Source organism: Salmo salar, chromosome ssa08 (genome assembly GCF_905237065.1).
Source record: "Salmo salar chromosome ssa08, Ssal_v3.1, whole genome shotgun sequence".
Lineage (NCBI taxonomy): Eukaryota > Metazoa > Chordata > Actinopteri > Salmoniformes > Salmonidae > Salmo > Salmo salar.
This window is the reverse complement of record NC_059449.1, coordinates 13,592,343-13,605,056: the sequence shown is the minus strand read 5'-3', so window position 1 is coordinate 13,605,056 and position 12,714 is coordinate 13,592,343. Positions and strand designations below refer to the sequence as shown.

Below are 12,714 nucleotides of genomic sequence, written 5' to 3'. Positions count from 1 at the left end.
CTCTGGAAGGTCCGTCATGGTCTGGGGCGGTGTGTCACAGCATCATCGGACTGAGCTTGTTGTCATTGCAGGCAATCTCAACGCTGTGCGTTACAGGGAAGACATCCTCCTCCCTCATGTGGTACCCTTCCTGCAGGCTCATCCTGACATGACCCTCCAGCATGACAATGCCACCAGCCATACTGCTCGTTCTGTGCGTGATTTCCTGCAAGACAGAAATATCAGTGTTCTGCCATGGCCAGCAAAGAGCCCGGATCTCAATGTCCCATGTCTGGGACCTGTTGGATCAGAGGGTGAGGGCTAGGGCCATTCCCCCTAGAAATGTCTGGGAACTTGCAGGTGCCATGGTGGAAGAGTGGGGTAACATCTCACAGCAAGAACTGGCAAATCTGGTGCAGTCCATGAGGAGGAGATGCACTGCAGTACTTAATGCAGCTGGTGGCCACACCAGATACTGACTGTTACTTTTGATTTTGACCCCCCCACCCTCCCTTTTGTTCAAGGACACATTATTCCATTTCTGTTAGTCACATGTCTGTGGAACTTATTCAGTTTATGTCTCAGCTGTTGAATCTTGTTATGTTCATACAAATATTTACACATGTTAAGTTTGCTGAAAATAAACGCAGTTGACAGTGAGAGGACGTTTATTTTTTTGCTGAGTTTACAAAGAAATGTCGATAGAAAACAGGTTAAACTAAATTAAATGCAGCTGGTTTGCAGTCTTTCCAGCTTCAGGATGAAGTTATTGTGTTAGCTGTGTTGTTGCCTAGCTCCTCTGAATAACAGTGTCCTGACGAGAGAGCACATTTCTATGCCAGGTGAAATCGCGCATTATTAGCTCATTGTTATGGATGTACCCAAATAAATGTCACTAGAACACAGCTTAAACAAATGCAAATTCAGCTACTTTGTTGTTATTCTGGCTGCACTGTTTGATGTGACTGAAAGTTAGCAGTAGTTGGCTAGCTGGCAAGCAAGGGATAAGAACGTTGCCAGCCAGTATGGCAATAGAACATTTAGAATGAACGACTGGGTCACGTCCATAGACACAGAACAAAGCCGAACTGATAGAACGAATGACCAGCCGGATGGGTAGGAACCCTAGATTTGTGTCGGGACTATATTTCGTGGAAGGATGAAATAGTATGAGAAATGTTTGTAATGAAAATACAATTTGTCAATCATTATTTAAATATGTTGGTAACCCATTGTTGTCACGTCCTGACCAGTATAAGGGGTTATTTGTCATTGTAGTTTGGTCAGGGCGTGGCAGGGGTGTGTTTGTTTTGTGTTGTCGGGGTTTTGGGGTTTTGTTCTATGTTTTGTAATTCTAGGGTTTTTCTATGTTGTATATTTCTTTGTGTTGGCCTGGTATGGCTCTCAATCAGGAACAGCTGTACATCGTTGTTGCTGATTGGGAGTCATACTTAGGTAGCCCTTTTTCACCTGTCGTTTGTGGGAAGTTGTTTTTGCATAGCTGTGTGTAGCATGCAATACTGTGCGTTCGTTCGGTTTCTTGTTTTGTTATTAAGTGTTCAATAAAAGTTAAAATGAGCACTCAACCCGCTGCGCCATGGTCTACTCAATACGACGGCCGTTACAATTGTAAAAAAAGGGGCGATGACCTTGAAGCCGGTGTTTGGAGGATGTACTCTTCTTCGTCTCAGGCCTGACAACACCCTGCCAACATATCCTCCAAACACCGGCTTCTCTGGCATTATCACTTAAATAGACACATTAGTGCATCTTTATGACCATACAAAATTAGTGTCATACCTTTCATCATTTTAATTCAGTTTCATATTGTGGGATAATATCAAAACAGTAATTTAGCTAGTGAGCTTGTCGGGAAAATGTTACATTTTTGATTAATGAACTACTTTCAACTGCCACGGCTTAATCCTGCTAAAACTTTAAACCACAGCTGTGTGAGTACCCTGGGTTGCATGTTGATGTTGTGGCGGTCAGACTACTGAAGTCTTAAGTGTACAGGCAGTGTTAAGGCAGGTGGGCCCCTCAGGCCTACTCAGGACCACAATTATGAAGGTCAAAGGTCAGTTTAATGCCGGGGGGGTAATCGGCCTTAGATATGCATATCCCCTTGAACCAAGGCAATCAGTGCTGATCAGCCAGATGTTACGGTATTGGGAGAACTGTGCAAGTCTGTGAGAAAGTAATGAGAATGTACTGGAATATAAGTTACGAGAAATAAATATTTTCCATGAAGCCAATTTGAATTACAGAAAATTCATAGGCTTTTTTTGATTGCGTTTTTCAGTTAATTACCCCAATAAAATGTTCTAACATTATTTTGGTTTACTTTTATTTATCTATAAAGTATAGGAAGTGACATTCCATCCTGGCACCGTGTTTAAAATGTCAAATGTGTTGCACTAACCATCTACATGTAAATCATTACATAACCCTGTCTCAATTCACACTTACCTCAGAGCTTTTCTTACTAACATGCTCTAATTCACATTTATGTGGCACTTAAAATGATCTAGCCATCACAGTCCCCATATAACTGTCTCATTTTACTGTTACATCAGAGTACACCTCAGAACACAGTTGGGGTGTCTTAATAAAGTCACAGCTTGTCCACATCACATCCACACACGTCTAGCTGTAACACACACCGTGATCTCTCTCTCAGCCTCTAATCACTGACAGATAATGTGCGTCCTCTCCCCTCTGACCTCTCACCTCTGGCCTCCCCCTCTCTCTCACACACTGGCTGTGGCGATTCTGGGAAGGATAACACCCTGAAGGTTACTACCCCACTACCCCAGCACGCTGGAGGATCCAACCCCAGGAAGAGGTCACATGTTGGGGCAGGGGAGGCAGGGGGGCTGGAGGGGATTCTCTGTGGTCCAGTAATCACAGAGCAGGATAAACACAGCTGTAGCAGGAAAGGGTGATAGATCATACATAGAGATTCTGTAGGAGACAACAAGCATGCCGAAATCATGCTAATGCTATAGCACACCCTCTGTTTCACAACATGACATCGCTGTCTGTCTCTCTGACAGGTGAATCAACATGGAGGTGAATGATTATCATAATATAGCTAAATGTAACATTGTTATTTTGGTGGTCTGGCCTGTATTCAAATGTGTTAGTCATTTCTTGTGTGTTTAGATTAGGATTGGACAATTCCTGGAACTTTCAATAAATTCCCTGCTTTCCAGAAATCCTGTTTGGATTATGATGTATCCTGGTTTTTCTGGTAAACTTACATGATTTATTCTTTCTATTTTGAACATCTTTATTATCTCCAAAGTAAACTTAGTAGACTTTGCCACAGATATAGTAATTCAAATAAAGCAACCCAACAGTTACCCTGTTCATAAAGCAAGACGTGGAAGCGAGCTGAACCATCGTGTTATCTGGAGCAGGATGACAGACTTGTTATGCAGCTTCTCCAGTTAATGAATCAGGTCAAGTAGAGTTTCTCTCAGTGTGAAATATAGTCAAGCATTCTAGCTCTTGCCTTATAAGTAGACAGTTCAGTACTTTTGGTCCAACGTTACATTCTTTTATGGAGTGTTTCAGTACAGAGGAAGCGTTGACCTTTCCGGTAACTTTTCAGTGTAGACTGGGGGACTGAAATTGCATCAAATAGTTTGTGTAGCATCTCATATGGAGTAATGTCCACTCTTTACTGATTTTAGTACTGTAGCATTTTTGAGTCAAGATACTTCATCAGACAAAATAATGATCAATAAGTTCTAGGCCTACCTACGTTTCTCGTTATTTATTTATGTGATAGATGTTTGTGTAACTTTGAACTTTACCCAATACAGAAATCAGTGGGGATGCACGTATTATGTATGGCCATAGTATTTTGTCGGTATAGGCAGGTGTTTCCACCTTCTCAGCATGTGAATATGTGTTTAGGTGTGTTTAGATCGCAGAAACAATAGACTGGATGTGCAGCCATTCAACTTCATTCGGAAGACAGGAAGGGCTTTATCATTGCAATGTTTTAACTGTATTGGGATCTCACCACTGTTGTCCTAAATGACTTTTCAGCCTCCAAGATATAAATATTTATCAGTTCTGTCTTAGTGCATGTTTTCAGTCAAAAAGCATTTGGGCCTGGCATGAAGCAACACCAAACTGTCATAAATGACAGAGGCTACATCAATTCCCCTCCCAAAGTTCAGTAACCTGATACATAATTGTGTTTACTTGGAGCCAATAATTTCCTTACAACAATACGCCGTGCTGCCATGCATTCATAAAATAATAATACAATTCTTGTTTTGAATGAGCGAGGTAAGGCTTAGCTACATTTGGCCTGCGTTTTCAGCTTTCAGCTGTCGCCTCACTCCAATAGCCTGACTAGGGTTTGTAGCCGAGCCAAGGGAACCAACCTCAAGATCCAAAGCTTATGTTTTACCCTAACACCCATACAGCCCACAACAGAGAGGAACATTAATCAACTCATATAAATGTCAAGGGGCTCAAATAAAATGCAAAAGTTGCAGATAAATAATCTCTAAAAGGTTTCATAACACGCTCCAATGAATGAGCGTTAATGGCCCATGTGCTACACATCAAAGCGGAACTCAACACTGTTTGCAATCTGGACGAATAAAAACAAGGGGAATGAAATGTTCTGGATTGATAAACAAAGCAGAAGGACTGGCTCAGATGAAATACCAGCTTGCGGGATTACCTTTTAGGCTAGGAAGGGTACAGTTTATGTCAGAATTGACCAGAATGGACTTTTTGTAGCAGGTTAGGAGAATTTACGCAGCAGGTTAGAAGGATTAACAAAGCAGGTTAAGATAATTAGGTTAAGGTTAGGAAAGGGTTAGGGTTAGCAAAAATGCAAAACATTTTTTCTTTTGACTTCAATTTGATATAAACTGTATCCCATCTAGCCATTAGTTTAGAGAGGGATGGGTGGGCCCCATTGTCTGATTACCATCTTTAGCTACTAGCATGACGTCGTTGCTGCGGTAACCACAGAAGAACAAGGGGGTGTTTTGTATCGGCTTCTCTGGGGCACCTATACATGGCTAGATAAGCCACACAACCACCAACCAACCGTTCTCATATGATCAGTACAGAGTTTATCTGCTGTTTCCTATAGCCATATTATTACATATCATTATACATCCATATCTAGCAGGCCTTTAGCCTTTCATCTACTACACAGGTCTCTGACAGACAGATTCTCGGAGTTCGCTCCACAAAGGCTGCTTTGTTTACCAAGCAGATGGATGCAATTGAAGGGGAAAAAACATTCAAAGACTTCCCCTACCATCAATTGATAGCAGATCTTTATTCAACCTCTCAAACAACAAACCCAACATGTGGCGTTCCTTTTACCTGTGAAATCTCTTTTCTCCTCTATCTTCATCCAATCGTCTGTCTGTTTCTCTTGGAGTTGCCATACTTGTGATCTCTCTGCGTTGGCCGGTGGCGTGGTTTGCGGGTGCAACTCAGCTCTGTTTATAACTAGCACAACATGCCCCAATCGTCCCCAGATGTTTCCAGAAGACCCAAACCTGCCCTGAGGTGAAGGTTTCCGACCAAAGAGACATGTTCTTTTTCTTTCTTTTTTCATGCAATTCTACACATTTGGCCATCATCGGGTGTAGAGAAAATGTTGCCATTGTAAAGCAAGTTTGATGCAATTCTGCACATTTTGCAATGGGGTCGGAGAGAAGATTTAGCAATTGTAAACTCATTTCATGCAATTCTACAAATTTTGCCATAAGGTTGAGAGAAATCTTTGCAGTTTTTAATGTGATATCTGAGTGAGACTGACTTACAAAATCAATAGGGGACCATCGGCCGGTAATTTGTGTAGATAGCTAGCCATTAAATAAACAATAAAAAAATAGCAATACAAAATAATTGAGCTGACATGGGCTAATTGAGTGACCATCAGTGAGTGACATAAGAGAAAAACGGCTTATGCACAACCAAATTTTGAAATTGCACCTTGTGTATTCTACTATTCTAACTCTCAACAGTAAGTTGAGACCCCGACTGAGTTCCCCCCAAAATGTTTTTATATATTATATATGGTATATACACACTCACACACACATATTTGGAGGGGGGATTGCTAACAATAAGCAACGGAGAAAGATGGTATTGTGTTAGACTAGTGGAAATCGCAAGGGAGGTGCTGGACTCTAATGCAGGGAAATGGTGCTGGACAGCAAGAAGATATGGCAAGAGAAGATATACCTTCTACTTTGAGAAGACAGTCAGTCAGTGAGCACCTTGTCACAATAAGTCATGATACGATCCATTGGCATTGGCTGGATGGGGTTGGTGAAGACTGATGCCTGGGGAGAGGATTCATCATGGGGTTGGTGAAGACTGATGCCTGGGGAGAGGATTCATCATGGGGTTGGTGAAGACTGATGCCTGGGGAGAGGATTCATCATGGGGTTGGTGAAGACTGATGCCTGGGAAATTATGGGGTGGTGAAGACTGATGCCTGGGGAGAGGATTCATCATGGGGTTGGTGAAGACTGATGCCTGGGGAGAGGATTCATCATGGGGTTGGTGAAGACTGATGCCTGGGGAGAGGATTCATCATGGGGTTGGTGAAGACTGATGCCTGGGGAGAATTCATCATGGGGTTGGTGAAGACTGATGCCTGGGGAGAGGATTCATCATGGGGTTGGTGAAGACTGATGCCTGGGGAGAGGATTCATCATGGGGTTGGTGAAGACTGATGCCTGGGGAGAGGATTCATCATGGGGTTGGTGAAGACTGATGCCTGGGGAGAGGATTCATCATGGGGTTGGTGAAGACTGATGCCTGGGGAGAGGATTCATCATGGGGTTGCTGCATCTCTGGCTTGTCTGTCTGTAGGGGCCCTCTCATTTCCTACACACAGTCTTCAAAGAGACAATGCAGAGGCACATACACTTAGATTTCAGTCATTTAGCAGACGCTCTTATCCAGAGCAATTTACAGTTAGTGCATTCATCTTAAGATACAGTTGAAGTTGGAAGTTTACATACACTTGGAGTCATTAAAACTTGTTTTTCAACCACTCCACAAATGTCTTGTTAACAAACTATAGTTTTGGCAAGTCGGTTAGGACATCTACTTTGTGCATGACACAAGTAATTTCTCCAACAATTGTACACAGACAGATTATTCCACTTATAATTCATTCTATCACAATTCCAGTGGGTCAGAAGTTTACACACACTAAGTTGACTGTGCCTTTAAACAGCTTGGAAAATTCCTGAAAATTATGTCATGGCTTTAGAAGCTTCTGATAGGTTAATTGATTTTAGTCAATTGGAGGTGTACCTGTGGATGTATTTCAAGGCCTACCATCAAACTCAGTGCCTCTTTGCTTGACATCATGGGAAAATCAAAAAAAATCAGCCAAGACCTCAGAAACAAATTGGAGACCTCCACAAGTCTGGTTCATCCTTGGGAGCAATTTCCAAACGCCTGAAGGTACCACGTTCATCTGTACAAACAGTATAAACGCCATGGGACCACGCAGCCGTCATACCGTTCAGGAAGGAGACGCGTTCTGTCTCCTAGAGATGAACGTACTTTGGTGCGAAAAGTGCAAATCAATCCAAGAACAACAGCAAAGGACCTTGTGAAGATGCTGGAGGAAACAGGTACAAAAGTATCTCTACCCACAGTAAAACGGGTCCTATATTGACATAACCTGAATGTCCGCTCAGCAAGGAAGAAGCCACTGCTCCAAAACCGCTATAAAAAAGCCAGACTATGGTTTGCAACTGCACATGGGGACAAAGATCGTATTTTTTGGAGAAATGTCCTCTGGTCTGATGAAACAAAAATATAACTGTTTGTCCATAATGACCATCGTTATGTTTGGAGGAAAAAGGGAGAAGCTTGCAAGCCGAAGAACACCATCCCAACCATGAAGCACGGGGTGGCAGCATCATGTTGTGGGGGTGCTTTGCTACAAGAGGGACTGGTGCACTTCACAAAATAGATGGCTTCATGAGGATGGAAAATTATATGGATATATTGAAGCAACATCTCAAGACATCAATCAGGAAGTTAAAGCATGGTCGCAAATAGGTCTTCCAAATGAACAATGACCCCAAGCATACTTCAAAAGTTGTGGCAAAATGGCTTATGGACAACAAAGTCAAGGTATTGGAGTGGCCATCACAAAGCCCTGACCTCAATTCTATTGAAAACTGAAAGGTGTGTGCAAGAAGGAGGCCTACAAACCTTACTCAGTTACACCAGCTCTGTTAGGAGGAATTGGCCAAAATTCACCCAACTTATTGTGGGAAGCTTGTGGAAGGCTACCCGAAACATTTGACCCAAGTTAAACAATTTAATGGCAATGCTACCAATACTAATTGAGTGTATGTAAACATCTGACCCACTGGGAATGTGATGAAAGAAATAAAAGCTGAAATAAATCCTTCTCTCTGCTATTATTCTGATATTTCAGATTCTTAAAATAAAGTGGTGATCCTAACTGACCTAAGACAGGGAATTTTTACTAGGATTAAATGTCAGGAATTGTGAAAAACTGAGTTTAAATGTATTTGGCTAAGGTGTATGTAAACTTCTGACTTCAACTGTAGCTACAGTAGGTGGGACAACCACATACAGTGTCAGAGCACAGACATAGTAAGTACTTTTTCCTCAGCAGAGTCAGTGCTATAAGTGGGGGGGGGTTAAGTGCAAGTTTTGGTTCAGGATTCATATTTTTTTTACTGAGTAGAAGGCAACGCAAATGTTTTGAGTTCGTCGAAGAGGAGGTGCATTTTCCTGAGAATTTCTCCAAAATCAAATTTTGACTGATTTCAAATACTTTGTGTATTGTTTCGCTTCCTGAATTAGTAATTATTTCCCTCTGAAACAGTCATCAGATGTGCTGTGGTGATGACGTCCCGCATGTCTACAGCCTTGAGTGCATCTTCAAGGGCTGTCCGATAGGAGGAAAGAACGGACACTCCCATTCAACGTCATTCTCTACGGGTCTAGACTCTAGCTCTTATCGCCAAGCATGTGGGGCCAGATTAGAGCTCAGGGTCTCCAGGAATGCGTTTGGGGCTCTAATTACCATGTCCAAGACAACACTATCAGTCCCCTGTCTCAGTCTGCTCCCAGAACACACTACCGTATGTATAGCCCGAAAGAATTCTGAGCATAGCTTAATATTGTCTGTTCACTTCTCTCCATGCATTGATTGAGATATGCTTATAGCATTGTAACTGCTGTAGGTAGTTGGGAGACGCTTTCGGGCTTTTTCACTTGTTCAGTGTCTGGTTCCAAAACAAATATGAAGTGAGCATAACATGGAGCTACTCTCCAACTATGTATCTTATTAACTCAAGTAACTTAGCAACACATGAAATGTGAAAGGATTGGGATCACTGAGAGAAGAAAACCAAAAGTGCTATCATAGTAACTCTAGCACTGAAAAAACTGGGAGCCGGATTGTTTGTTATAGCTGACATGGTTTCTAATCAGCATATTTCGGTGTGGGGTGGGGTTGGGTGGGGGGGGGACTGTTCTAGGGATGTGCTGTCCTCTTTCCGCGAACTGAAATGAAAAGAAAATTTTTTTGTTGTGAGACAGCGAGGAGCCACCCTTCTCATGGCATTTGACCCTGCTCTGTCCCTAAAAAGACAGTAAAAACACAAAACGTCCTGTTCAAGACAAAATTGAAAGTCTTATCTTTGTCCGAGTACGTATTTCAGCCAAAATTAGCAACGTCAGATTCAGAGGAAATTAGGATTTTGGGATCCTCTGCAAAAGTCTGACATATGTATTTCACAACAGTATGTGTTTCTTCACAGGCTTGATGACTAATTTCCCATCATTCCTTACTGACTCAACCTCAGCCATTCTGATCTTAATCCAATCTTAATTGGATAACGGTTCGATGGCATATCGTAATGAAATAAATTGAACTCATATGCTTGCATGAATTACACTATCAAAATTGTGATAATACTTCCATCATTGAGTTATCCTGCATTCCCTTTTCCATGTCTATCTGCTTTCACAGTAATCTCTCTCTCCAATTCACCAACAAATTCAGTCAAAGTAGAAAAAGTCACTACAGTTTGTCACTGATTGTCACAATAAAATTGGCCTCTAACTTCTTTCCCATTTCTCTCTCTCTTTTCCCTTTTTGTCATTTGGAGCAAGTGCCCCAGATAAGAAATTGCTTACATCCCACTTAGTGTGGGACTGGGTGGGTTGCTTCCCACAGGGTATGTACCAATGTGCAGAGAGCACACTTCGACAGATGCCATCAGAGAACAAGCATATGAATTACCAGGCAGCCTGCCATCTAGCGAGTTCACACAGAATGCCATTAATACCTGATGAACAGTCAGACAACAACACAACAACAACATGAAAGCCGTGGCAACTGGGACCCAGGTAAAGGTTCCATCATTTATATATTAATGGTTTTATTAACAAAGACTTCCAACTAGCAGCTAGCGAAACCCCTCAAAAGTTACAATGATGGAGGCGTCGAAGCTTGATGCCAGGCTGCAGCAACCAGGGGACCCGTCAGCGAATCACGTCTCGATGAATAAAAGATAACGCCACTGTTGACCAATAACTAATTCAGAAGCCATGAGATATTTATGGATACAATTAAAGAAAACACAATCCTTTTAAATTTAAATAGCGGTAGATATTAGCATTACCCAATTAAGTCACAATTTATATTAAGTAGGTAAAGTACCTTTACAAGTGTACTATAATTGGATGGGATCAGTGAATCTGTTATTGGGGCTTAATTAAAAAAGCATAAAGGAAAGGCTTTGTTAAGTCTTTAAATGTTCATTATTAAAATAGGGCACACGATGTTATGATCTACATGATATTTTTCATTATTATTATACAATTAATAGTCAACCAATGATTAAATGCATAAAATATCTGAAACAATTAATATTAAGTGATGTATTTACACTATATAAAAAGTTTATATTTGCTCTTCCTGGTACAGGGCATGACATGGCACGCAAAACATAATTACCTGATTATCATAAATATTTCCACTTTTACAAGGTAATATTTTCCACAGGAGACTCTGATAACATCAGACACACTGTTTTCATTAAAATTACGATGTGATCCAAAGTGTTGTTTAATGAGAACCTGACCTTAATGGAAAGAAGCCTACCCTCAGGCCAGGAGAATGTACCAGCGAAGGGCACGGGGGAGGGAAGGGAATATTGGAGTGCTGCTGATACAGAAAACACTACTTTGCCCTCTCGGAGGATGTTCAATCAGCTTTTAGGAATGGCCCTTGACTTCGACAAGGCCTGGGGGCCCACAAGTAATCAAGCGGAGTGTGTGTGAGTTTGTGTGTATGTGTACCCTATCTGTTTGCACATTATCTTATCTTCCTTGTGATATGGAACTCCATTGTCCAGATTCTTTATTTAGCTAAACAGTTGCCGTGTCAGCTCGTTGGGAGAGAGAAGGGCCGACCTTGGCCTGCTTGGATAGCCTCTCTTCCTGCTTTTAGACAATGTATTGATAAAGGGCCCATTTGCTAAGTGTATAGTTATGGAACGAGTAATGGACACCAATGGAGAGGCACTCACATTCCTCATCATTATTGACATGCCTCACTCTTCTTTGTTACCTAGCAACTCACAACATCTATCTGTCTGGACATGATGTACTTTGTGCTGTACATGTCTATGGGACAATATATCAAACATTCCTTTGTTTAGTTTCAAACTAGTTTATTTACTGTTTGGTGAATATGACAGCTGACAAACTTAATTAAGTGGAATAATCATGTATATGACCCTATTTAAGGCATGCTACAAGAGATTGATACACTTGCAGCTTGTGTGGCACATCCAGATGTGGTGATTAACTAGTCTCTGCTTTGGCCACCCACAGAGTTGTGATTGTAGAAAGTAATGCTTCAAAGAAAGTTTGGTTCCGCTCTCTTTACTACCCTTCCCGTTCCATCTCAACATGTTCAAATCAAGACGACTGGGACATACACATTTAGTTCCGACTGCCCTCCTCACATTTCCTTACGATGTTAATCTCGGTTGAGCGTGTACAGGGCTAGAATCTTATCTGGGATCTGAGGAGAAGAGAGAGAGGGGCATACTGACTGGGGACTGTGTGGTTCCCAGATGCCCGGTGCAGAGATGAGAGAGAGAGGAGAGAAGGAGAGAGAGAGAGGAGAGAGAGAGGACAGAAAGAGAGAGCGAGAGAGAGAGAGACAGAGAGAGAGAAAGAGAGAGAGAAGGAGAAAGAGAGAGAGAGAGAGAGAGAGAGAGAGAGAGAGAGAGAGAGAGAGAGAGAGAGAGAGAGAGAGAGAGAGAGAGAGAGAGAGAGAGAGAGAGGAGAAAGGAGAGAGAAAGGTAGAGAGACAGAGAGGAGAAAGATAGAGAGTGAGAGAAAGAGAGAGAGTGAAAAAGATAGAGAAAGAGAAAGAGTGAGAAAGAAAGAGGGGCTGCTGTTGCTGTTTCCTATGGGGGGCCTGTTACCGAGGGGAGGTGGAGATTTACACTCCCTCTCAGTCAAAGTGCTCCCTCCACTCCTGCTGCGCTCTGAGACACACACACACACAAACACACACACACACACGCTCCCAACTCTCCACAGGAAAACCCAGAGCCTAATGCGCAGCCCCTCACAGGCAGAACACTGCCACTGCCACGTACGTTGGGCAAACCAAACCAAGTGGGACACTAACTCCGACTCTGCGACTTT

At 42.2% G+C, this 12,714-nt stretch overlaps 1 protein-coding gene across 3 annotated transcripts in view; it reads left to right on the top strand.

Annotated features, from left to right (window-relative positions):
* Positions 1–12,714, top strand: part of LOC106610225 (endothelin receptor type B) — a 45,899-nt gene that overhangs the window by 19,188 nt on the left and 13,997 nt on the right. The window contains exon 1 of one of the 3 annotated variants that reach the window (XM_045722757.1): positions 12,443–12,661. The exons of the other annotated variants lie outside the window; for them this stretch is intronic. The gene's annotated coding sequence lies outside the window, so the exon portion shown is untranslated. Of the gene's footprint in view, positions 1–12,442; positions 12,662–12,714 lie in introns of those variants that run through there. 3 annotated transcript variants of the gene reach the window in all.